The sequence below is a fragment of the Sceloporus undulatus genome, chromosome 5, assembly GCF_019175285.1.
Source record: "Sceloporus undulatus isolate JIND9_A2432 ecotype Alabama chromosome 5, SceUnd_v1.1, whole genome shotgun sequence".
Classification (NCBI taxonomy): domain Eukaryota; kingdom Metazoa; phylum Chordata; class Lepidosauria; order Squamata; family Phrynosomatidae; genus Sceloporus; species Sceloporus undulatus.
In genome coordinates this window covers 6,013,048-6,040,297 of record NC_056526.1, presented here as the reverse complement: position 1 = coordinate 6,040,297, position 27,250 = coordinate 6,013,048, and positions in this window count along the sequence as shown.

Below are 27,250 nucleotides of genomic sequence, written 5' to 3'. Positions count from 1 at the left end.
TTCATTTGGTACTGAAAAGTGGCATGCATGACAACTATAAAAGAAACCTCATTGGTGGTAAGTGATGTCAGCACGGCATAGTGGTTTGAGTGTTGGACGATGACTTTGAAGATCAGGTTTCCATTCCCAGCTCCATCATGAAACCCACTGAGTAGCCTTGGGTAAGTCACACTCTCTCAGCCTCAGGGGAAGGCAAATGGCAAACCTGCTGAACAACCCCACGATAGGTTCCATTTAGGCTGGAAGCTGGAAATGACTTGAAGGTACACAACAACAACAGCAACAAATCATGTCAATGACAGGCTATAACAGGGGAAGCATTACAGTTTGTAGCAAGTGGTAGAACTGGGCCCCTAACTAATGGGTTCTACCCAGACTGTCCCAGGGTCAACATGGCTGGAAAAGGAGTCCCCTGGCCTGGGGTAGACAGACTTCTCTAAGTGCAGCAGTGCAATCTATAACCTGGAGTTATACAGGGCAGACTCAGAGTGTGGTCGAGTCTCCTTCTTTGGAGGTTTTTAAGCAGAGGCTGGATGGTCATCTCTTGGGCATGCTTTGATTCTGAGTTCCTGCCTAGCAGGGGGTTAGATGTGATGGAGATTGAAGTCTCTTACAACTCTATGGTTCTATGAAAGGAAACTGAAGTACTCAGGTATGACAGGTCTTCTATCCTTATAGCTATGATAACAGTATGAGTGAGTTGGTAATGACACTGTTTACTTTCTCATTATTTCCCAGCTTCTAGCATGCTCTCAGGTGTGAATTGTCAGGTATCTAGCAGTACCTACTGGGATTGCCAGGTGTCTCTTATGATAAGGAATGTTCTTTATTTGAGGGCCAGAAAGCTTGTCCCTTATAGAACTGTAAGGTGTCTCTTATTATAAGGGTGTCCCCTATTTGGAAACACCCATGGCAGGGGATCCAAACTATGTTTCTCAAGTGACATCAGAAGCAAGTGGAACTGCTGTGTTAAGAGGGTCTACCTTTGAGGTTGTGTGCAATGTAACACATACTTCCTGGAGAACACAGTGGCTTTGCATGCTAAAAAGTATGTCCTTTATAGGGCTGGCACACATCCCTTTTTATAAGGGATATTCCCCATTTGAGGGCCAGAAAACTTGTCCCTTATCAGGCTGGCTGGTGTTCCTTATTATAAGGGATGTCACATATTTAGGGTCCAGAAGGTCTGTCCTTTATAATGCTGGCACATGCCTCTTATTATAAGGGATATTCCTTATTTGAGAGCTAGAAAGGTTGTCCCTTATAGGGCTGGCAGATGTCTCCTTATAAGGGATGTCCCCTATTTGGGGTCCATAGACACTGTCTGTTATAGGGCTGGCACACATCCATTATGATAAGGGATGTTCTGTATTTGAGGGTCAGAAACTTGTTCCTTATAGGGCTGGCAGGTATTCCTTATTATAAGGGATGTCTCTTCTTTGAGGTCCAGAAAGTTTGTCCTTTATAGGGCTGGCACACATCCCTTATTATAAGAGATATTCTGTCTTTGAGGACCAGAAAGCTTTTCTCTTTTAGGGCTGGCAGATGTCCCTTATTATAAGGGATGTCCTCTATTTGAGGTCCAGAAATTCTGTCCTTTATAGAGCTAAGACACATTGCTTATAATAAGGGATATTCCCTTTTTGAGGGCCAGAAAGCTTGTCCCTTGGGGACAGAATGGTGTTCTTTATTATAAGTGATGGCAGGATTGGAGAGCTTTTCCTTTTATACAGACTGAATGGGATGCCAAAAATATTCTGTATTTTGGAGTGTGGACACTTCATAGACAGAAATGCATGCTTCATGTAATTTATGAAAGTGGAAAATATGTTAATTTTACAGAGCTAGGTTAACTGAAATCAATACTTTTATTTTGTATTTAGGAAGACCACAGACTTGTTAATAGCTACTTTCCAGTTGTCATCCCTGCAAGTCATGAATTTCAACTCTCCCTGATTGCTATTTTGAAAACCTGGCAACACTAGTACCTACTAAACTGTAGTGCCATAGACTGTAGACTGTGGGATGACCTGATGGAAGAGATTCATCAGCTGAATATGCTGTCCGAATTTAAAACAGCACTGGAGACCAGTCTCTTTTGGCAGACCTATCTAGATGACGTTTAAATGAAGAATTTTAAATGTGGATTGTTTTACAATGTATATGTCTTATTTGTCCTTTTAAAGTGTTGCTTGTTTCAATTAATGTGTTTTAATTGATGTTGTACATTGTTTATATATTGTTCCCAGCCTTGATCCATGGGGAACTGTGGATAAGAAATAATACTAATACTACTACTAATAATAATAATGTATAAAAATAACCTTTCAGTGTCAACGGACAACTAGTAAAGTTTCCACAATGCCAGTAAAGATTCTAAAACGTATCTATGGCACCGTGCTGGGTAGGATGTTCTGGAAGCAAAATAGTAACTTTTCCAAGCCCGGCATACATAGAATGCTAGTGTCAGCTGACAGATGTGTTTGGGACATATCAGCAACCCAAAGTCATGGATGAAGCATCTGTCCATTTCTCCAGTCTTCCACAAAAGACTAGAGAAAAGGTTATCTCCACCTTTGACAGCCGCAGCACTAATGAATGTTTTTATTTCTCATTTATAGTGTGACCTATCATGTTTAGCCATCTTCCAATTAGTCCATCAGTCAGTCAAAGAGTTTTTAAAATACTCATTCTTTCCATTACAAGGAACCTAGTTTCTCAGGCCATAAGGGTCAAAACTGGGGTTTAAATTAAAGCTCTGAGGGCTGCCTAGTGTAAATCTATACTCACGGAGTTACGGAGTGGTTGCACTACACTGTCCTTCTGCTGAATGCCAACATTGTGTCTCTGCCAACATGCATTTTTAATGATTTTTCACAATTCAGGATATTTTTTGCAAAAGACACTGGTGGGGATCTTTGTGAGATTGATTGTACTTATGTAGAGTAAATCTGCACCCGTGTAGTTACATGGTGATGGTGCAATACCACCCTTCTGCCAAACATTGGCACAGTACATCTTACTGTGTTTACTACACAAATTCTACCTAGACAATGAAGAAATTAAAATCCTAAAAGGTTTCCCATATCTTGGATCAAACATTGATCAGAATAGCGATGGCAGTCAAGGAATAAGAAGGATAGAAATGGGAAGGGCAGTTAGGAAAGAACGAGACAAGATCCCAAAGTGTAAAGTTATACAACTGAGCACTAAAGTTAGAATCATCCAATCCATGGTCTTCCCCATCACCATGAATGGTGAACAGTGAAGAAAGTGAGTAAAAAGAAAATCAACTCATTTGAGATAGTGGTGATGGAGATTAGTGCTGAGGATAGTATGGATGGCCTAAAAGACATGCAAATGGGTCCTTGAACAGATCAAACCTGAAGTCTCCCTGGAAGCCAAGATGATCAAATCATGAGAAGGCAAGACTCATTAGAAAAAACAATAAGGCTTGGAAAGACAGAGGGTAATAAAAGAGAGGAAAACGGCACCCCAGATGGCTAGACTCAATTAGGGAGGTCATGGGCCTGAATCTACAAGACCTTAGAAGAATAGTGGAGGATAAGGGGTCTTGGAGACATCTCATCCACAGAGTTGCTATGAGTCAAGGCTGACTTGAAAGTAGTTAATAACAACAAACAAAAATCTTACTGTGTATCTTCCCTACTTCTTGTTCTTTTGCTTAATGGGGAATGAACCATAGTTATTTTCTGGTAGCCCAAAGGACCAGGTGGGTCATTGACAGCCCTGGTGAAGTATTATGCCCTGTCCATGAATGTCCACAGCTGGCATCCTTGTTTGTTAGTGACAACTAGAGAAGAACAAATGTAGAACAGTGTCAAACAGTGTGCCAATACATAGGTAGGTCCAATGGCCTCAATAGCTCTGTTACAGTTGAGAGTAATAAAAGGATTCTCTGAAGATGCCAGCCACAGATGCTGGTGAAACGTCAGGAATAAACTCTTCTAGAACATGGCCGCATAGCCCAAAAAACCACAACAAAATATAAAAGGATTTAAGCCCATTCAAATAGCTGTAAGTGTGGAATTCCACTTCTGCAACTGTGAACTCAATGCCCACTGGACCAAAGCCAAAAAAAGTATAACTGCGGCCATAATCCTCTAAGGCAGTTACCAATGTGCAACCTGAAGTTATGTATTTGTGACTGTTACAAGTGCATACCCTTGGCAGAGCTGCTGTATGGGCAGGATAGGGTGGAGATGCACTTTCCTGCCTGGCCAGCAGACCTTCCTGACCCACAAGAAGTCAGCCCCTTCCTACCAGAGCACCATATGACTTCCCCCTCTGAGATGTCACCTGGGGTGATCCACACTCCTTGCATCCCCCTAATGATGCTCCTCGAAGAGAGGGAAACTGTGACATTTTAAAAGGTGCTGGAAAAGTGTAATGACAGAGGATTAATCCAGGCTCTTTCTACCAATCTAGACAGTTGCAGAGTATCCCTTTTCCTTCCTACCACCACATCCTATGCCAGCATAAGTTATAGAGGCATAGGCCATCAATAGGATCCTGGTCTATCTGCATGCCATGCAATGGGTCACATTTTCAGGTTAGGGGGCTGCACTGGAGCTTGACGGGTCACACTCGCCTGCTGCACACTTTTGCCCTGCTTTCAGGCAAAACCAGAATTCAGAATGCCCAAAGTTCAAAAGCCATAGATGAACAGGTCAAGAAAGACACATTCTCAAGAGAAAAGAGTCACATCCCCCAATAAATACCTTTTGCCCCAATTCATCATTCAGGGCAACTTCACCCTAGAACACGGAACAGTGGATTCCAGCTCAACATTAGGAGGAACTTCTTGACAGTAAGAGCTGTTCAACAGTGGAACACACTCCTTCCTCGGAGTGTAATTGAGTCTAATTCTTTGGAGGTCTTTAAGCAGAAACTGGATGGCCATCTATTGGGGATGCTTTGATTGTGAATACCTGCATGGCAGAATGGGATTGGACTGGGTGGCCCTTGGGGACTCTTCCAACTCTAGTAGCCTATCATTCTATGATCCACCTCATTTGTCATCCTCTCTGGCCATTTTTGGGCTATTAGAGATCTTTTCGCCAATAGGAAGTGACCTGAAAGTTGACTTCTAGATCAATTCCTTTTGGGAAAAGGCCTCTCTTGGAATTAAAATGGCCCGAGTGGGCAAAAAATGGCAAAATTGCCCCCCACCCCACCCCATCCCTTAGGAGAAATATGAAAGCAAATAAAATAACCCCCCCTCCCCCAGATTGCTAAACTAATGGGCCAGGAAGCTTGCATGCAACCCATGGGACCAACTTTTCCTCCCTCTGCTGTTGATAGATAGATATTTGAGTATTTATAGAATGTATCAGAATTGTGATCAATACGTTAAAAATGTGCATGAGCCTCTATAGACGAATTGATTTCACTACCATACATGAGTTTAATTAAATATTGGCAAGTCTTGTTATTAAGTTTTAATTAATTATAATGTGCACAAAGCAGTTTATCTAGTTGCACTTTATCTTATTAATGGACTTGATTAATATATTAATAAATAAAAAAGATTTTTTTAAAGCGAGGAGGTACTTTGCCTCCTCCTCAGTTCACACGCATACCTTGTTCTCCTCTGCTCTGACTCTCTGAATGGAGCAATCACTCTTTTTCTAACGGCCTCCCACTGTGAGCATTGATAGCCAGTGTAATAATACTTTTTATTGGGTCAGTATATCAGTTCAGAAAACAGGGGCTATTCCTTACTTCAGGTGATGTCCGAAGGCTGACCTAAGCATGTCTTGATACCAAGGATATTTGCGAGTCTAGCAGCATATGAGACCAGGTACATTGACCTCACGTTACGCCTGTCTTTTGCCTCTTTGCTGCCTTTTCTGTGTTGTAAGGAGCCCTCATAAAACATCCTCCTCAAAGGCCATTTTGCCAGGCAGTAAATATTCTCCCACCTTCTATCTGCTTAGGGAGAGATCCATCAGTCATTAGAACCCCCTGGGCAGCAGCTTGGGTGGGTATCAATCAAAGTTATTGCTCAGACAGACAGGTGACAGCAGAGGGATGGAAGAGTTTTGGATAGGAATTGATGCCCAATGATTTAAGAGGAGGAGAAAGAGGGGAGAAAGAACAGAACTTGACAAGATATCCAGGAGTAACCGTGTTGGCCATACAGCAAAGCACAATAACATCCCAAATCCAAAAATAGTGATACAGTACATTAATTGGGCCAACCAAAATGCATGGAATACATTGCAGGCTTTCAGAGCTCCACTGGCTTTTAACTTGAAGCCAGTGCTTCTAACTTGGGAAAAAATAGTTTTGGACAGCAGTTCCCAGGATCCTCTATCCAACCACTGTCTGTCTGGGAGACTATAGAAGTTGTAGACAAAATTAATAATAATAATCCATGCCCCCTCAAATCCCCATGCACTGAATTGGTGACAAAGCTGAAAAGGAAGAGCTGGGACAAAGGCAGAAGTAATGTTTTTGGTTGCCATCCTGTGGGTGAGTCCCAACTCAAGTAGACCCACAGAATCAATGGCTGAATGTCAAACCAACAGGTCAGTAAGTCTGATTTATTCACCCAAGCTATTCTAGGTGCTAGGACAAAAGGTTGCAACTTGTGTGTTAGCCAATGCAGACTACGGGGACCATACTGTTTCTCTGTTAAAACTGCTCCAATCACTACTAGTTTGTTTCCATGCACAATTCAAAGCACTGATAACCTATAAAATTCTATATAGCTCAGGTCAAGGCTATCTGGCAGACCATGGGGCAACACAGACCACTCCATTAGGGCAGCATCCTGCCGCCCCTTTCAGCACCAGATTGAGGTGGCACCAACGCATGTCATGGCCCTGATCTGGGGCTTTGCCAGCTCTAAAAGAAACGACAAAATGCTGTTAATTTTAGAGCCGGCAAAAAGGTGCATTTGCTGCCACAGTGGCACTTTCTGGTGCACCTTTTGGTGTGCATCATCTGAACACTGCAGGTGAGGAGGTGGGTGGCATGACACCAGCATGGGGGCTACATCGGGGCATGTGTTGTGTGGACACCACACTCCTACTCTGCCCCGAGGCCGGCATTAAACACCTGTCTGTTTAGCTCCCATCTGTCCTATACAACCCAACCCAGTTCCTGAGATTATCAGGAAAGGCCCTTCTAAGTTGCACCACCATCAAATCATAGTTGGTGGGGTCACAAGATAGTCACTGCCCCTAGACTCTGGAATTCCCTTCCCAGGGAAGCCAGAATCACCCCCTTCTTCATGGGCAAAATCCTTTTTATTCTAACAAAGATTTGAAAACAGAAAGTTTTTAAAAACAAGCGAAGAGCAAGCCAGCATGGCATAGTGGTTTGAGCCTTGGACTAAACAACTCTGGAGACCAAGGTTTGAATCAGCCATGGAAACCTACTGAGCGATCTTTGGCAAGTTACACTCTCTCCACCTCAGAAAACCCCACTCTAGGTTCGCCTTAGGGTCACCATAAGTCAGAAATGACTTGAAGGCACACAACCACCACAACAAAGAGAGCTGTAATATTTTAAACTGAACTGTTTTTAATCTATGTTTATCTTTTTAATTGCAGTTTTATCCTTTTAAATGTTAGTTTGGATTGTTCTGATGCTGTGACTAATTTAATTGCATTTTAATGTTCACTTTTGGTATGCTTTTAGCTACATTGTTCTTTTTAAATTGGAAGCTGCCTTGAGTCTCAAGTTTGGGAGAAAAGTGGGATGATGATGATGATGGTGGTGGTGGTGGTGGTGGTGGTGGTGGAGACTAACAATAGGATTTAGGCCAGACACTGTTTGTAAGTTTCCCTCTTCATTATTTTAATAAAAACACTGTCCAAGTTCCTTCATCATAGGCGATGATGATGATGATGATGATGATGATGATGATGATGATGATGATGATGATGATGATGATGATGATGATGATGATGGAACTACATTACTGACATGATAAGCAACCACAGACTCATAGAGTTGGAAAAGACCACAAGGAACATCTCAACTCAATTCTGCCATGCAGGAATACACAATCAAAGCACCCCTAACAGATGGCCATCCAGCCTCGGTTTTAAAACCTCCAAAAAAGGAGATACTACTACATTTGGAGGCTGTGTGCCTCACTGTCAAACAGCTCTTGCTGTCAGGAGGTTCTTCCTAATGTTTAGGTGGAATGTTAGTGATTGTGATGCTGTACAATGGGCTACTATACAAGATGTTACATTGCACAACTTGGGGATCCCATTGCGCACAACATGTACCAACAGTTATTTTGCCTATTCATTGAAAGCCTTTGGCTTTCCAAAATGACCAACCAAGCTATCTTGTATTGTGGGGCTTTATTCCAGCTATTCATCTTGGCGAGAGCAAATGCAACTTGCAACAGAAGGACCTCCTTGCCCTTCTGTTATCTGCCGCTAGACAGGAGATGGCAAAACTTTGGAGAATGCTAAAACTCACTTTCTTGGCTTGGTTAAATAGGATTTGATTTATGGCATTGATGGAGAAACTATCCAACAAAATTCAAGCTTCTAAAGAATTAAACAATCCAGACAAGCTTGCTCAAAAATGATTTGTGTTTATTATCTTTACATGCTGTGAAACTGCACCATTTGGTCCTCCCTCGGCCCCACTGAAATACTAGAAAAGCCCATTTTGATTGTTATTTCATGTTTTTATGGTGCTCTGTGTACCTAGGAAAGTTTGTGTTTTGCTCTGATCTGTTCTTGTTCTTGTTTTCATGTCTTGGTTGTTGCATTGTGTTCTAACTTTTAAAAATGTATAAAATATTTGTCCATCTATGCTATTTCCATCAGTTTTAAGATCCACTCATCTATAATCGGAATCCGTTGATCTTTCCATTTCTTAGCATAACTTCATACAAGAGAATATGCTCAGATTTCTTCCCTTTCTGATAAGACACTAAAAACTTATGAAAATGAATGGCGGAAAATAGCGAATCTATGGGAAACAAAGAGAAGTAACAACAAAAGTAATGCCTAAGTAAAATAAAGATGCAGAATGGTTGTTTAAATATGTACATAAAGAAAATATGACAAGAAAATATGTATAGGATTAGATAGCAGATGTTAATAGGACTATAAGATTGCATGGATGTGGCTGAACTTTGTTATTGTTGTTATTTTTTTCCTTTTTCCTTTCTTTAATAATAATAAAAAACATTTAAAAATAAAAACTGATAAAATAAAAATGTTTTTAAAATGTGTCTCAATGACACCATGCGCTCTAGGATGGTCAGCTTATTCAGTGGTAAAAAAAGCCCAACATGCTTTGGCCACAATGAGAAAGGCCTTCTTCAGGGGCTGGAAACAAATATAAATATACATATATTATAATTATTAAAAAACAGGACAACACTCCATACGTGCAAAGATTCCAAAGATGTAACTCCGTCTCTTCTCCCATCCTGAGAACACAACCCTGGTGCAATATCACAATTTACTTTTATGTGGTAGTAAGTCAGTTTATGTTCACATAAATGCCTAATAGGATGCCAGCCATTACTTTCTGGCCCAGGGAAAGCTATATGGGGGCTCATTACACTTAGCTGGATGCTCTACTTCCCACTTTCTGGATTTTGTCTGACCATCCTTTATCACCTTGGCTACTTCAACTTTCTCTTTGGCAGATATTTCTCTGCCTGAATAATAATACGGTAGAAGATTTTGAAATTTTTAGCCTCATAGGGATATTTTCTGCAGCGGTGTCCCACAGATAAAGTCCAAAAATGCAACTGTGTTGACTCATGCCCACAAGCCAGCTCTAGCAGCTTTTATGTCCACCGGGTGCAGGACTTTTGCAGAGCTAATAGGTCTCAATTTTGAATTCAAATCAAAGCCTCCCCACAAATACTTCACAATGCAACATGTATTGCTCAGAGCAACACACTGTAGCTGGGACAAGCTATTTACCTTCCAGGTACTACAAGGCATTCAGATAAAGTCTGAGGGAGCAAATCATTATTACTATTATTATTATTATTATTATTATTACTATTATTATTATTAGAAGGGTAGTAGATGATGTCATTGCCTCGGACAATCAAAAAATCCTGGTGGTCTAAACCTACACAACTAGTCCTCTTTATTGGACTTGTCTAGATGATATTTAACAAATATGATTCCTTAAACAAAAAGCCTTAAGTGCCCATGCCATGTCAGTTTATGATCCTAAGCAACAGATTCCTAAGAGTTCATATTGTACTTTGTGTATCTGTATAAGCCCTGCAAAGAAAATATTTGCAGTAAAACCTTCAAAACACACACATACAAATGACATCCCTTCAAATATTTAAACATAGCTATCATGTCACCCTTTAGCCTTCTTTTCTCCAGCTTGTTGCCATCCTTCTTGAATTCTGGGGCCCAGAACTGGACACAGTATTTCAGGTGAGGTCTGACATAGCTAAGTATGCATAAAGTTACTGTTAGATGATGTACACTGTGGCTTTTATTTTTCCTTTAATTTTTAAAGTTTAGAGGAAGGTACATGTGGATTAATGTCCGCAGTGCAAGGGGGGGGGCAAAAGGGAGGATTCGGCCCCCCCGAACTGCTTTAGGGCATTTAAACACAGCAAAAACTACTAAATCCAGCACTGCCTCTGGCAATTTGCTTCTCGGGGCCATTTGCATGACCTGAAGAAACATTCATCCCAAGGATTTGGTCCCCCCCCCTCTATTCGCCAAAGTACTATACTGAATTCCCTTTACCAAATGCATTATGACACCTTTTTCAAGAACACAGGTGCCTGGAGGATCTTGGCAGAACCTTTTAGCTAACATAGATGCCAAGGTAACATGCTGAAGGGGAAAGACTTGCTAATTGGTGGTTTATTGGCTGGCATCCTGCTGGTTTAACACATGTCCCCTTGTTCCCCTGTCCCTTTTTTGTCCATTGTGCAATGGCCATATTCAGCACATGGTTGTATAAGCAGAGTTCCACAAGTGTCATTATTTCACAGGAGCCATGTGGTGCCCTGGGACTACCGAATCAAACCTGGTATTTTCCCAGTTACACAAAGACACAAGAAACAGGAGCATGGATGGACACACAATCAATTGCATAAAATCAACAGAAGGATAGTGCGGCACAACCATCATGTAACAATGGCTGGCATCCTGTTCATGTCATATGCCAGTGTAATGCTGATATGTGATTCATACAGTTATAGACTTGGAAAAGACCCCAGGACCATCCAGTCCAACCTCATTCTGCCATGCAGGAAGACACAATCAAAGCATCCCCGATAGATGGCCATCCAGCCTCCATTTAAAAACCTCCAAAGAAAGAAACTCCACTACTCTCTGATGCAGCCTCTTCCACTGTCAAAAAAACTCTTTATAATGTTGAAGTGGAATCTCTTTTCCTGGTGTTTGCATCCATTGCTCCCTGTCCTGGTCTCTGGAGCAGCAGAAAACAAGCTTGCTTCATCCTCGATATGACATCTTTTCAAATATTTAAACATAGCCATCACCTCTTAACCTTCTCTTCTCCAGGCTAAACATGCCCAGCTCCCTAAGTCTTTCCTTATAGGGCATGGTTTCCAGACTTTTCCCCGTTTTGGTCACCCTCCTCTGGAGACGCTCCAGCTTGTCCACATCCTTCTTGAATTGTGATGCCCAGAACTGGACACAGCATTCAAGGTGAGATCTGACCAAAGCAAAATAGAGTGGGACTACCGAGTTGTACTACAGTAGTAGTAGTTGTTGTTGTTGTTGTTAGTTTTGGTCATTGCAGAAGGAAGAATTGGCCATCACTCTTGCATGATGACATTCTCACAGCCCTTCAGAGCTCATCATCTTCCTGCATCCACCCTGAAACAGGGCCTTGTAATGGTTGGGAGAGTGCAAGGGTCAGAAGAGGAGCATCTAGCTATATAGCTGGACATGCAACAACGTCAACCTCTGAGACTTCTGGAGGAACCCTTTATTGTACATCCAGTTATATGAATATAGCTGGATGCTTTTCTGATAACCCCGCTTCCCTCTGGTCACTGCATGGCCATGTTGGGGGAGGAACAAGAGAAAGGTGAATCCTGCAGGAGGAGAGAGGACAGGACTTTGTGCCTCATCTTCTGATGCAGGAATATAGATTTACATGAGCATAAATTTATACTACACATGCACAGTGTAGGCTCTAGGCTGAAGATATATATCATTGTGTGTGTGTGTGTGTGTGTGTGTGTTGTGTGCCGAAGTCATTTCCAACTTATGGCAACCCTGAGGCGAACCTATCACGGGGTTTTCTTGGAAAGATTCTTCAGATGGGGTTTGCTGTTGCCATCCTCTGAGGCTGAGAGAATGTGACACGCTCAAAGTCACCCACTTGAGCAAGTCATATTTGAATTTTTAAAAAATCAAAAGTCAAAAATTGAAAATGTTATGCCAAGCCAGAATGGTGCAGTGGTTTGAATACTGGACTAGGACTCCAGGAATCCAGGGTTCGAATCCTTACTCATTCAGGGAAACCCACTTTGGGCCCATCACAGTCCCTCAACCTCAGAGGGAGGCTAAGGCAAACCTCCTTGGAAGAAATCTTACCAAGGAGAGCCCAAGATAATGTAGTGATCTGAGTTTTGCAATAGTACTCTGTCAGATTAAGGTTCGAATCCCTGCTCAGCCATAGAAACTCCTTGAACAGCCTTGGGCAAGTCACACTCTCTCAGCCTCTGAGAAAGGCATTGGAAAATTTTTCTTGAATCCCATTATGGGAGAAAGGCAGACTATAAATCCTTGAAATAATAACAGAAAATGCCCTCCTCTTAAAAAATCTTGCAAAGAAAGCCCTAGGAGAGGGCTGCCATTAATCAAACTTGACTTGAAAACACAACAACAGTAACAACAAATGTTATGACAACCTCTGTCTTCCTTTGTCCTACTTTTCTGGTGACACATTCCCTCATTTTTAAAATAGTCACTCCAAATGGAAACGGCTTCCTTCACAGACTATTGAGAAGTGATGACAAGAAGAAAGAGTTGGTGCAATTTGAAAACTGCAAATAATACCGTGATCTCCAGCTTAAGTCGAGGGGAACTATAATCACATCAACAATGAATAAAGAAATTGACATAATGGAGGAAGAAAACTCCAGAAGAAAGATAAGACATTCTGCCTCTGGAGTACTTGATGTAAAGGAGCGAGCAGACAGCCACGAGGAACCCGCAAGAAGTCATGAGATGAAAGATCAGAAGTGGAAAAGAATAACTGAACATAATCAGCATTGATATAATTAGTACCAAAAATTGAATAAGAGGACCCAAAGGAAAGTGATGTTCAAAAAAAACCAACTCTAATACAGAACCCTGAGGGACCTCAATATGATGAAGGGGAAAGGAGTAAAATAGAGAAGACCAATAACAGAAATATGAAAAGTAATAACAAGAAAGCTGAGATGAAATGAGCACAAATCCCAAGAACGTACAAAGAAGAAATGAGAGAACCATCAAGAGGAATTCTTCCTAGGCATTTTGGCATCCCAGGCTGAATTTGTTCCATTCAAAATGGAAGGCAATAATGTCTTGCTAGCCAACCTGTTAGCAGTCATGAGCAACGCAGGTTATCATATCCACACCATTCCTATTGCCAGTGGGGGCTGATCATAGGTGAGCAAAGAACCCACTCCATAGAAGCTTCCCAAAGTGATGAACCCTATGGCAAAAATAGGTTCAAAACCTCAGATAGCTCTCTCTCTCTCTCTCTCTATATATATATATATATATATATATATAATGTTTAATTGGCATTTTGAAGTATTTATTTGTTGTTGTTAACTGCCATCAAGACACCTTGAATTATGGCAACCCTATGAATGAGAGACAGCCAAGTCCCTCTATCTTCTGCTCAGGTCTTGCAAACTCAGAGCAGCCATGACTTCCTTGTTTGAATCAATCCATCTGGAATGCAATCTTCCTCTTTTCCTACTGCCTTCTTCCTTACCAAACATTATTGTCTTTTCTAGGGAGTTATCTCTTCTCATGATATGGCCAAGGTATTACAGTCTCTATTTAATTATCTTGCTTTCTAAGGAGAATTCAAGTTTGATTGGGTCTAGGACCCATTTATTGGTCTTTTTAACCATCTTGGTATCCATGTGCTTGCAAAGAAAATAAACAGATAGGAGATGTAAGAGAAAAAAGATTGGATGGTTGATTATTTTTGAGCAGTTACACATCTGAGGCTCATGCTTTTACAGCATATTTCCAAGGGGGATATAAGCATTCTTTCTGCTGCTGTTTTTTTGGTCTTCAGATCCTCTTCATGTTTGGTTAGCCTACACCACATGGCACTTGTCTTCTTAGGCCGCAAGACCAGAGGCTTGTACTTTTTGCCTTTGTAGAACTTCTAGAGGTTTTCCTTTTGGGTCTGGTTAATGGTTGGTTGGTTGGTTGGTTTTGAGGGAGAGATGTGGATAGCAATATGAATATGGCTAGTTGCTGTTGTTGTTTGCCATCAAGACAAATTCAATTTATGGCAACTCTTGGCGAGATCTCCAGAGCCCCAGTCATCAAGTGAGCTGCTCAAGTCTTGTAAACTTTGGACTGTGGATTTCTTGATTCAAGCTACAGGAAAAGAGATTCCACCTGAACCTTAGGAAGAATTTCCTCACAGTAAGAGCTGTTCAGCAGTGGAAGACCTGGCCTTGGAGTGTGATGGAGTCTCCTTCTTTAGAGGTTTTTAAACAGAGGTTGGATGGCCATCTGTCACAGGGAAAGCTTTGATTGGAATCGACCTGCAGGGCAGTCTCCTTCTTTTCCAGTTTGACAAGCACTATTGCCTTTTCCAGTGAGTCACATTGTCTTATGATATGTCCAAAGTACAACAACCTCAGTTTAATCATCTTCATTTCTACCACAGTAAACTTCCCAATGGTGAGAGCTCTTTGAGAGTGGAAGACATTGCCTTCAGGTGTGATGGAGTCTCCTTCTTTGGAGGTTTTGGCCATCTGGATGGCCATCTGTCACAGGGAGTGCTTTGATTGGGTATTCCTGCATGGCAGAATGGGCTTGTATTGTCCCTTGGGATCTCTTCCAGCTCTATAAGTCTATGATCCTACCAACATCATCAGCAACAAAGGGAAATGCTGTTTCACTGCTTTATGCCCTGCCTTTATCTTTAGCAGTGTTTTTCAGGGAAATCCACAGAATCTCTATCACATCCCATGGAGTCAAAAACCAGAGTGAGAATTTAAGTTATACACATGAAAGAATTTCCTTGTTGCATCTATGTGTATACATTTAGGCTTCCTAGCTGACTACAAGAGAGGTTCAAGTATAGCAGTGAAGTTCTGCTTGGTGAAGGAGGAAGACAAGATAAAGCTCTTCCAGTGGGCCTATCCATCCGACCCTGTTTAGGATCCATCCTTTAACCCTTAACGATGATTCTGTGCAATTCTACTATTATAAAACTGTTGTACTATGATAAATTAGTTTTTATTTGATATTATTATTGTTGAGATGATATACTGTATTGGACTTTATTGATTGTATTTCTATTTTTTATTGGGTTGTAACCCCACCTCGATCTGCAGAGAGAGGCAGGGAAATATAAATTAAAATTATTGTTGTTGTTATTATTATTATTATTAATTAAAGTATGTGGGGCAGGAATCATTGTCTGACCACAGACATCTGGGGCCATATGAGCTGGTTGCATAGTGACATTAGTTATCAGTGTCCCTGCATTGCTATCTATGTCTGTCCAAAGGGGCTTGTATTGGCCCTTGGGATCTCTTCCAACTCTGTAAGTCTATGATTGAGAGAAAGTTTGAAATATGGGTAGAGGTATGTAGGAACCCTATAATGTTTAAGCATTCCCATTAGTTTAATACCAAAAGAGAAGGGGGAATAATGTGACTGTTGTATTGGGGCAGTGCTTCCAACACCAAGAATGCCTGCAATAATATAAACTTCCTTGTTTTAATGGTCTTCAGACCCTTTCACATAACCTATGAGGAATAGCTTAGGCAGCTGGTATAATTAGCCTCAAGAAAAGAAAAATTAGATGTGATGTATCAGCGAACAATAGCAGAAAGAAAACTGAGCATACAATGATGTGCATTGCAGTTGTGCATTGCACAATAGTACCCAGATATTGATAAGTGCTGCACAATGTTGCTGTTCTACTTGGGGGTTGCATATCTCTGTGTTTATGCTGCACGGAGGGAGTGTAGGATAACAGCTTCAATATATTATTATGCAGCACACACACATATTTATCTTGATGGAAGAAATATGCAAATATATAATTTGTATTATGATTATGATTTCTTCTTCCTTATCAATACCTCACCTTTCCCGCAAAAACAGGACTCGAGGCAGTTTATGGATTAGAACAAATCGTGCAAACATAAAAATATTAAAAGTCAACATTGAAGTGAAACTAAACTATTAACATTAAAACCAACTTTAAATACCCATTTTAAAATGGTAAAAAGCACTTTTTAAAAACAGTATAACGAAGACTGTATAGCACCCTCTTAAAAAAGCCCTTTCTTTGATATCCTTTAGTGTTTAGAAGCCTGTCAGAATAACAAAAGCTGCATCCAAACCACAGGAATACTGCATTTTGATGTTGCTTTGACTGTCATGGCCCAATGCTGTGGAATTCTGGGATTTGTAGTTATGTAGCCTTCTCTGCCAAGGAGCTCTGATGCCACAACAAACTACAAAAGCCAGGATTCCATAGCACTGAACCATGGCAGTTAAATCAGTATCAAACTGTGTTATTCCTGCAGTGCAGATGCAGCCAAAGTCTTTGCCTGTTTTAAATTTGTTCTGCTCACTTGTGTGTTGAAAGGTATTTAGGTTCCAGCTTTTGAAACCACTAGCCAACTCTTTCGCCGTCTTCTTCTTTGGCTGCTTTCACAATGTCATTGTGTGCTGCTCTGCTTAATGATTTTTCTCTCTCTCTCTATTGATCCTTTTTTGCTTTGAATGAATGTGTTGATAAACCACTGTGAGGACTGTATATATTGAAAGACAGGTCATAAATCTCATGAGCCTATTCCCCATGGCCCCTCATGCTGCTTGGGATCTGTAGGCAGAGCTGATGGAAACAAGGCTCACTAAAGGGCTGCCTTTAAAAAATGGTTGGAAACGTTCCCTTGTACAGGATGCTGTCACCAGATTCTGGTCTGGTCAATCCCAATATAAGTCCAGCAACTTGGATCATTCCTTTAAAGACTGGACTAACCTATGAGGTGGGTTCACCTGAACTATATTGACATAGAAGCCACGATCCACCACTGAGTCAATCAAAGCATATTTCTCCAGCATTATCCAATCTATTTTGGCTGTTGGTTTGTTTCCAAGTTCATTTTAAGGTCCTCACTATTGCTTACAATGACTTACGACTTTGCCGCCGTACCAACTGTTCTCTTGCATATGTACCACTTTGTGTGGTTCGTGTAACACCTGAGGTCCTGATCCACATTCCTTTGGGGATGCAAGTATAATGGATGCATATGAGAGGCAGGGCCTTTTCAACTGTGACACCAACTCTTCAGAAAGCCATCTCCCCTTTCTTGGGTCTCTCTCAAAACCTAGAAAAGACCACTTCTCTTTGGACTTTTTGGTCTCCTGCCTTTCTAGTTGATGGACTTATTCCTATATTACTTGTTTGATTTCCCCCTCTTCTTTGATAACACTGTCCTGATTTATTGTCAGCTGTTTTACTGTTTTAGGGCCTTTTTTATGGCCAAGAGTCTGCATCAGAGGTGTTGTTGTTGTGTGCCTTCAAGTCAATTCTGACTTATGGTGACCCTAAGGTGAACCTATCATGGGGCTTTCTTGGCAAGGTTTGTTCAGAGGAGATTTGCTACTGCCTTCCTCTGAGGCTGAGAGAGTGTGACTTGCCCAAGGTCACCCAATGGGTTTACATGGCCAAGGAGGGAATCGATCCCTATGGTTTCCAGTCATAGTCCAGCACTCAAACTGCTACACCACACGACTGTCATTCATTCAAGGGAGCCCTGGTTAAAAGCTAGTCCTGCAGCCACAATGTTGTGAGTTCGATCCATTCCAAGGCCTCCAAGGCTGGCTCAGCCTTCCATCCTTTTGGAGGTTGGTAAAATGGGTATCCAGCTTTTGAGGGTCAATTGGCTTACAGATTGTAAACCCTCCAGAGAGTGGTGAATTCTCTATGAAGTGGTATGGAAATGGAAATGCTATTGCTATCTCACCAGAAAATATTTTAATGGTACATTCTGTGTTATTATTCTATCATGCTGCACATTTTAAATTATTTTCCTGTTTTTCATTTTTGAGGGGGGGTTGTTGTTGTTGTTTGTTTGTTGTTTGTTTGTTTTTTGTTTTTTTGGTTAGGCACTGGCTTCTAACAAAAATAGATAATGAACAGTAAATACACATCATCAGTATACTTATCAAATGTAGATGCCATGGATTGAACCTGAGTCACTCTGTGTACAAACCAGGTTGTGATGGCTGGTGGGTTACATGATAGTGGAAATATTCTGGGGTTTAACCTAAATTTTATTAATTTATTCTATTAGTTTTTTATTTTTGAAAAAGGGAAATGCATCATTTTCATATCATCCATTTACAACAATATATTTTTATTTATTATTATGGTATTTATCCCCTTCCTTCAGCCCTAAAGGCTATCAGAGTGGCTTTACAATCACATCAGCCTCATTATCCCTTCCTTTCTGTTCTTTGGAAGTGAATTTGTCCACCTTGATTTGACAGTTTGTTGTTGAGTGCCTTCAAGTTGTTTCCATTTATGGCGATCCTAAGGCAAACCTATCATGGAATTTTCTTAACAAGTTTCTTCAGAGGGAGTTTGCCATTGCCATCCATTGAGGCTGACAGAGTGAGACTTGCCCAGAGTCACCCAGAGAGTTTCATGTGTGGAGATTCAATATTTGCGGTTTAGAGTCACAGTCCAATGTTCAAACCACACTGACTCTTTTCTAATTAGGGTCATTCATTCTTATTCTACATATTTCTATTAATGTTTCAAGGTTTTGAAATGAAGGTTAATGGAGTTGTCTAAGGTGCTGAACCTATTTTGAATTTAGTGTTCCACATCTTGGTCACTCCCTTTAAAATCTGGGCTCAGTCCCATAGCAGATTCAAGAATCTATAGGCATGGAAGCCACCACCAAAAGGAAGTGGTGTTCCACCAATTTACAACTGGGTCTCATATTGGGGGGTTTCATTATTACTTTGTTCCTTCCTCCTTTCTTAATGAAATGACAGCTTTCCAAAATCGAGAAGTGTAAATTTCACAAAGCAACACAAATAGGAATGTTTGAAGTACCAGCACATTTAGTAGAAAATTTTACAAATCAATAAAAACTGGAACATTCAAAATTCAAAAAAAAATGGCAGCCAATCCTCTTCAATATGGGTTCAATGGGGTAGAACATGATGGAAAGAACAGCATCTCAAGCTCCTCATATTGAGTGGGAGAGTCTCGCTTCTAAATCTTTAGCATAAAGTTTCAATCCCCCTTACTACCATTAATTTTGTGGACCAGACTTCCAACTGTAATTTCATTGCTTTCAATCTGGTTTTGAAGGATGTCAGACATTTCCCAGGGGGAAGCAAACACTGTTAACTGCATTTGCTCCCTCCTGCAATGACGCTTCTCCTTCCGGATTGCCATTCTATCCTGTGGCCTGGTTGTTGTCCTCATTCTTGCAGCTACTTATCTATAATAGGGGGGAAGCAAATTCAGTCACCTGGAGATAACTTACCACAGCAAGTAGGTTGGATGGAGATAACTGCTCATCCAGGTGAGATAAGGACCCCAGGTAATCGAGATAAGAGCCAATCTGGGCTGGAGACGTTGATAAAATGCAGGGGCACATCTCTCGGCTCCTCTCTAGCCAGACCGAAAACAAGATGTTCCCAGCTGGATAATGTTTTTGCAAGATGAGTCTTGTAATTTGATTGGAAGGAGCTTTAGTGTCTGAACACAAACCCAACATGGACATTTACAGGCATGGTTAGCAGTGTATTAGATCCAGCTCTTACGCATTTGAGAGAGAATCAGAGAGAAAGAAAGGTAGAGTTTGTGCGGAGACAACAAATGCCAGTCTTATGGTTGCTTCGACTGACAAGCAATAATCATCCAGACATTTTATAAGCCTAAATCCAATTGCTAATCCCAGCTAGAATGGATCTATTGAATCAATGTCTGAATAATAAACTGGGCAGTGAAGAATCCATTTGAAATGTGATGCAGCAGGAGAGTTTTACAGGTACCATAGACTGCCAAAAAGACCAATGACTGAGTCCAAGAGCAAATGAAACCTGGACTCTCAAAAGAATGAAGATGACTTTTGAATTATCGTGAGACAATGAAACTCATTGGAAAAGATGATCATGGTGGGTAGAGTGGAAGGCAGTAAGAAAAGAAGGAGACTGCAAAACAGGTGATGGATTCATTCAAGGCAGTCATGGCTCTGGGTTTGCAAGATGTAGAGCAGGGCAGTTGATGGCAGGAGATCTTGGAGGTCTTTCATTCAAAATGTCAGGATATGTCAAAGTTGACTCAATGGTAACTAACAACACCAGCAACAAAGTCAGCATTTAGGGAAAACTCAAAATTCACTGAGTCCCTTCTACTTGGAACTAAGAATTAGATGTATGTCACAGGGCAAAAAGAAAGAGACACCTCAGTGGGTGACAGATGAAACTCTTCCAGCATTTAAAGGCGGTTTTTGGTGTTGTTTGTGACTTACAAATGCAATTTTAGGATACATCAATAGGACTTTAGTATCTAGATTGTGGAAGGTAGTAATGCCACTCTATTCTGCTTTGGACAGATGTCACCTGGAACTTATTGATGGTTAGAGCTTTTTGACAATGGAACATTCTGCCTTGGAGAGTAGTGGAGTCTCCTTCTTTGGAGATTTTTAAGAAGAGTCTGGATGGCCATCTGTCGAGGGTGGGTTCATTTGTATTCCTGCATGGCAGGGAGTTGGACTGGATGGCATGGAGTTGGACTGGATGGGGTCTCTTCCAACTCAATGATTCTATGATTCTATATGTGAGCCACCAGCCATTGAATTACCTTCTGCTATGTAGCCGTGCAGTTTGGAAAGCACTTCAGTTGAAAGATTAATCTTGCGTGGCCATATTTTCCATGCTTCTCACATCACCCTCCCCATTTCTCTGTGAGCTCTTGTCTTGGATGGCAAACTCAGCCACATTTAGAACATCCCCACCCCACCTTGCCAAAGGGCTCCATCCCAGCATTGCTGTTGTGGCCTCATTGTCACCTTCAGGGCTGCCAACATCTTCCATGCCAGTAAGAAGGAAAGAGCCTGCTGCTTTTAATTCTCTCCATCCAGTCTGGCTTTGCTGAGCTGCAAATAGTTTATCATCACGGTGTGTTTCTCCAGCTCTACCTTTGCTCCAGAAAAGAAACACATGAGCACTTCAGAGACCTCTTGAAAGGTTTGACTCACACACTTTTAAAATATTGCCTTTTCAAAAATCTAATGTGCACTGCAGAATTAATGCAATTGGACCTACTTGAAATGTCATGGCTTCATCCTATGGAATCCTGGGATTAGTAACTTTGTGACAGTGACCCCAGGATTCCATAGGATGGAGCCATGGCTCTCAAATCAGTGCCAAACTGCATTAACTCTGTAGTGTGGCAGAAGGGTCCTGTTGCTCTGAAACATTCCAGCTGTTTGAAAAATGGCAAGTATTAAGAAGTGATTGCCCTGCCGTGCAAAAAAAAGTCAGACCAATATTGTTTTATATTCAGAGGTTGCTCTTTCTTCAACAATGACTCTAAGGGAGGAGAAAGTGTGGCCCAGGGGCTGTTTTTATGGCCTCGAGGGCCCCAAGACTGAAAGGTTTGAAGAAGAGGGTTAGATTTTTGCCATAAAATATTCCCCAAATGCCCTCGAGGAAATATGAAGGGCTTTTGTCACATGGGGCATGGAGGGGATGGTTTGGGACACTTGGGGCACAGGAGAGCTTTTTCTAAAAGTGAACTGGACCTAAGTTCCAGATTAGTTTTAATAAGAGATGTCTCCTGGGCCCCAAATGTTCCACAGGATAGTAAAAATGTGATGAAAGTGTCCCCCGCCTCCCTAGCGTGTGTTAGGTGACATCTGGGGGCACAAATTGATTTTTTTTTTATTGCAAGAGTGTCTTTGGAGGGAGATGCATCCCTCCAGGGTCTCCTGGCAAGCCAACATTTGCTCAGCCCTGCTCTCAGGAGGGGAAGGCATGGTTGAAGGCAACACAGGTGATTTTCCTGGCTAATGTGCCATAGTATCCTGGTACTAACTGCATTTGCACTGGAGAAATAATGCAGCTTGACACGGTGTCAACTACCATGCCTCCAACCTATGGAATCCTGAGATTTGTAGTTTGTTGTGGTACCAGAACAATCTGACAGAGAAGTCTAAACAGCTCACAAAACTACTTCCTTGGAGAAGATTTCATTCCAGAGGTCTGCACTGATTTCTGATCCCATATCAACAAGCATCTGGAAGGAGGTTGCCCTTTGTAGTGAAAGTACCATTCCATTTAAAGGAGGAGTCTTGTTTGTTTATTTGTTTGTTTGTTTGTTTGTTTATGGAATTTATATCCCTCCTTTCTCCCAAAATCGGATTCAAGATCGCTTCAAGGAATTGAAGTGGTGGGAAATAGATAAGAATCTGGGCAAAGGGGTACCTTTGTTGATTCAGAACCAAATTCAGATAATGACCGATGTGAGCCTTACAAGGTGGGGGCCCCACTGCAACCACTCTCAACATGATTTAGTGTTGAAACAGAAGACTATATATAAATTACAGGTGGCTCTCCACATTTGTGGCTTTGAATTTTGTGGGTTTGATAATTACAGTGGTGCCTCGGGTTACGAAATTAATTCGTTCCCGGCCGCTTTCGTAACCGAAAAGGCTTCGTAAGCCGAAAAACCATAGGCGCAATTGGGAAAAGCCGCGATTTCGTGTGAATATAGCGCCGAAAGCACCAAAAATTTTGTAACCCGAAAAAACATTCGTAACCCGGAACAATTATTTCCTATGGGATTTTTTTCGTATCCCGGAAATTTCGTACCTGGGTATTTCGTATCCCGAGGACCACTGTATGTTCTTTCTAGGAATCTCTAGGTCCTCCAGTGCAACGCTGCTAGAAGCTGGCCATGGAGTTGCTCTGGAGGACCTGGAGTTACTAGAAGAAAACTGGAGCAAACACTTTTCTATTCATTGTAGGTCACTATGATTCAGTGGTCAGCTTCTGGCAAACGTTGGCCATAGAGTTGTGTTGCAGGACCTAATATTATAATAATTTGTTTTATTTATACACCGCTATTCCAAAGATCATAGCGGTGAACAGCAAGTAAGCTAATTTGCCCCCAGCAGTCTGTGTACTCATTTAGCGACCTCAGAAGGATGCCGCCTGAGTCGAGCTTGGGGCCCTTTTGCTGGCTTGAACTCGCACCTTGTTGTTGAGTGAATGGCTGCAGTACATGCATTTAACCACTGCGCCACCCAGGCTCCGTTCCTGGGCGCAGTTGTTAAATGCCTGTACTGAGCCCATTCACTCAAAACCACAAGGTTGTGAGATCCTTGGAGAGGTGTTCTCTCAGGTAAAAAGAATAGTGGTATTTTCATTTGCTGTTTTTCCATAATCATGGAGGTCCTTCATTCCGAACCCAGCGAATGTGGAGGGACCACTGTATTTAGAATTGAACCTGTAGTTCATGAAACTCATGGACAGAAAGGTATACAAATTTCCATGGGGGCAAGGGCAAAAAACACAGTGGGGCAATGAAAAGATGGGGCAAGAACAAAAGTGGGATGTTGAGAAAGGCAACAAAATTGAGGCAGAGAGTTTTTCCCCATTCTGAGGTGCAAAACCAAGCATGCCTTTGGTGCCTGTCATCACAGAAATGTGAAATTGAAGCCATGACTCAGCTAACCTCTCCCAGTACTCTGACGACAGTAAAACATTCACTCTTCTGTCGGCTGCAATTCACCCTCCAGTGATGGAGCTTCGGGGACCCAGTGACCCCCTGCTCACAGAGTGAAACTGCCTCATCCTCAGCGGCAGTCCTGGTTTAGCAATCTGTAAGTAAGGCATCTTTGTGGCCCTGTGGTGACCTTTGGCTTGGCTCTGTCTCCCAACAGACATCAATTTGTTTGATAGTTAGCCTTGACATTTGCCTGCAAGGAAAAAAAATGGGTTTGGCAAGTAAGGCAGTGAATGAAGAACCCAGGATTTATTCCTGGCTCTGCTACAGACTTCCTGTATAACCCAAGTCAAATTAGCCAAAGATCAGCTCTGAGGGTTGGAAGTTGTGATTGAACTGCAGTGACAATTCCTCCGATTCCATTATATGGGAGTTAAGAAGGAAGAAGTAGAAACTGATTCATCGCAGATCTCAAATGCCAGAATTTGGGAGAATTCCCAGAACAGGAGGAGTCCCAGCAGACTGGAAGGGGGCAAATGATGTCCCCCATCTCCAAAATGGGGGAAAAAGAGGACCATGAAAGATTCTAGAGCACTTTATTAAACAAACAGTCTGTAAGAACTTACAAAGGAATGCCATGATCACTAAAAGTCAGCATGGATTTCTCAAAAACAAGTCATGCCAGACTAATATGATCTCCTTTTCTAATGAAATTACCAGCTTGATAAATGAAGAGAATGTTGCGGATGTAATGTATCTTGATTTCAGTAAGGCCTTCAACAAGGTCTCCCCAATATGCTTACAAACAAGCTAGTAAAATGTGGGCTAGACAATGCAACTCTTAGGTGGATTTGTAATTGGTTGACTGGCTGAACCCAAAAGATGCTTAACAATAGCTCCTCTTCTTGATCCTGGAGAAAAACGACCAGCGGGGTGCCATAGGGTTCTGTCCTGGGCCCAGTGCTATTCAGCATCTTTAAAAATGACTTGGATGAAGGAATATATGGCATGCTTATCAAATTTGGGGGTAACGCTATATTTGGAGGGGTAGCTAATATCCCAGAGGACAGGATCAGAATTCAAAATGTCCTTAAAAGATTAGAGCGTTGGGCCAAGACTTAACAAAATGAATTTCAACAGGGAAAAAATGTAAAGTATTACACTTGTGCAGAAAAAAAATGAAATGCACAGATATAGGATGTGGCATACCTGGTTTAATGGCAGTACACGCGAAAGGGATCTAGGGCAGAGTACAGACCACCAGAAAGAGGCGCGTCTCCGGCACCTCTCTTTGCTTCGCAGGAGCACCTCAGCAACCAAATTGTGCAGTGCTCCTGTGCTGCAAAAAAGGAGCGCTGGGAAGTGGCTCCTTTTTGTGGTGCACTTCCGTGGGCCCAAAGCGCCAGTGATGGTGCGATGACATCACAGCTGCACTGCCCTGTTTGGAGGCGGTGCAGCTGCGACGTCACCAGTACGTGCCATGTCTGGTGGGCGTGATGAGGGCACTGCAAAGGACGTGATAGACGTGATGAGGGCACTGCAAAGGCCCATCTGTTCCGGGCATTGGAGTCTTAGTAGACCACAAGCTGAACATGAGTCAACAGTATGATGGAGCAACTTAAAAAGTGAATGCAATTCTAAGCTGCATAAATAGCAGTACAGAGTCTAGATCAAGGAAAGTAATATTAGCACTTTATTCAGGCCTCACCACGAATATTGTGTCCAGTTCTGGGTACCACAATTCAAGAAGGATGTTGACAAGTTGGAATTTGTCCAGAGGAGGACTACCAAAATAGTGAAAGATCTGGAAACCAAGACCTATGAGGAGTGGCTTAGGGAGCAAGGTATGTTTAGCCTGCAGAAGAGAAGGTTAAGGGGTGACATGATAGCCCTGTTTAAATATTTGAAAGGATGTCACATTGAGGATGGAGCAAATTTATTTTCTCCTGTTCCCAAGATTAAGACACAGAGGAATGGATTCAAGCAACAGGAGAAGAGATTCCACCTAAATATTAGGAAGAACCTCCTGATGGTAAGAGCTGTTTGACAGTGGAACACACTGTCTCAGAGAGTGATGGAGTCTTCTTTAGAGAGCAATGGAGTCTTCCTCTTCTAGGACAAATGGGTCAAGCTGGAAATCTTCTTGGAAGCCAAGATGACTAAACTGAGGCTGTCATACTTTGGTCACATCATGAGAAGGCACAACTCATTGGAGGGGAAAACAATAATGCTAGGAAAGGTAGAGGGAAGCAGAAAGAAGGGAAGGCTGCATGCTAGATGGATGGACTCTATTAAGGAGGTCACAGGTATGAATTTACAGGAACTAAGCAGAGCAGTGGAGGACAGGGAGTCTTGGAGATGCCTCATCCATGGGGTAGCCATGGATCAAGATCAATTTCAGGGCAGTTAACAACAACAACCAACAAGCAACAAATGTTGATAGTGTCTTCCTGCTTTCTAGGAGGCTGGACCTTTTTCTGCTTTAATCATTTGCTAATTTAATTACAGTGGGCCCTTGGTATCTGGGGTTTGCTTCCAGGCTCTCCCCCCCCCCCCCATGGGCACCAAAATCTGTGGATGCTCAAGCCCCATTAAATACAGTGGATAGTAAAATAGTATCTCTTATGTAAAATGGCAAAATCAAGATTTGATTTTAAGCATTTATATATTTTAAAAATATTTTCAAACAGTGGATGCTTGAAACTGTGGATAAAGAATCCATGGATAAAGAGGGCTGACTGTAGTTTTTAACTTTTGTACACTGTTATTTTGTTGTTGTTGTTGTTGTTGTTGTATGTAGCTGTTGAAAGCCTTAAGTCCCAAACTGGGAAAAAGGTGGGAAGAGGAGGATGAAGAGGGGGCATTTCAAAGTATTCTACTATACATAACCCCATACACTTAAACTGCCATGATGTTCAGCCTGACTGAAATTCTTTAAAATTCAAACCCAAGATTGCAATATCTCTGAATATTAAAATTTAATCTTAAAATAATATTGTGCATATGTACAAGACTTGGCTGGTAGGGCTAAACAACAGAAACTATTTTTCACGAAGCTGATCTTTTAAAAGATACTGCAACGAGTGCAATTCACAGGTAAATCAGGCTGCAGCAAATACACATCCTGCCCATTGCTTAAGCATATATTTTCATTCCTTTTCCTTAGAATGAAGGAAAGTGTCATATTCCCCTTTATGTTCACCTACATGGAATCTGTTTTCCATGCACAGTGCAATTTTCTTTACAAAATCAAATGGTTCATTTTAAAAAGATAAGGCAATTTCGATAACAACAGTAAGGCGATACTGTTCAA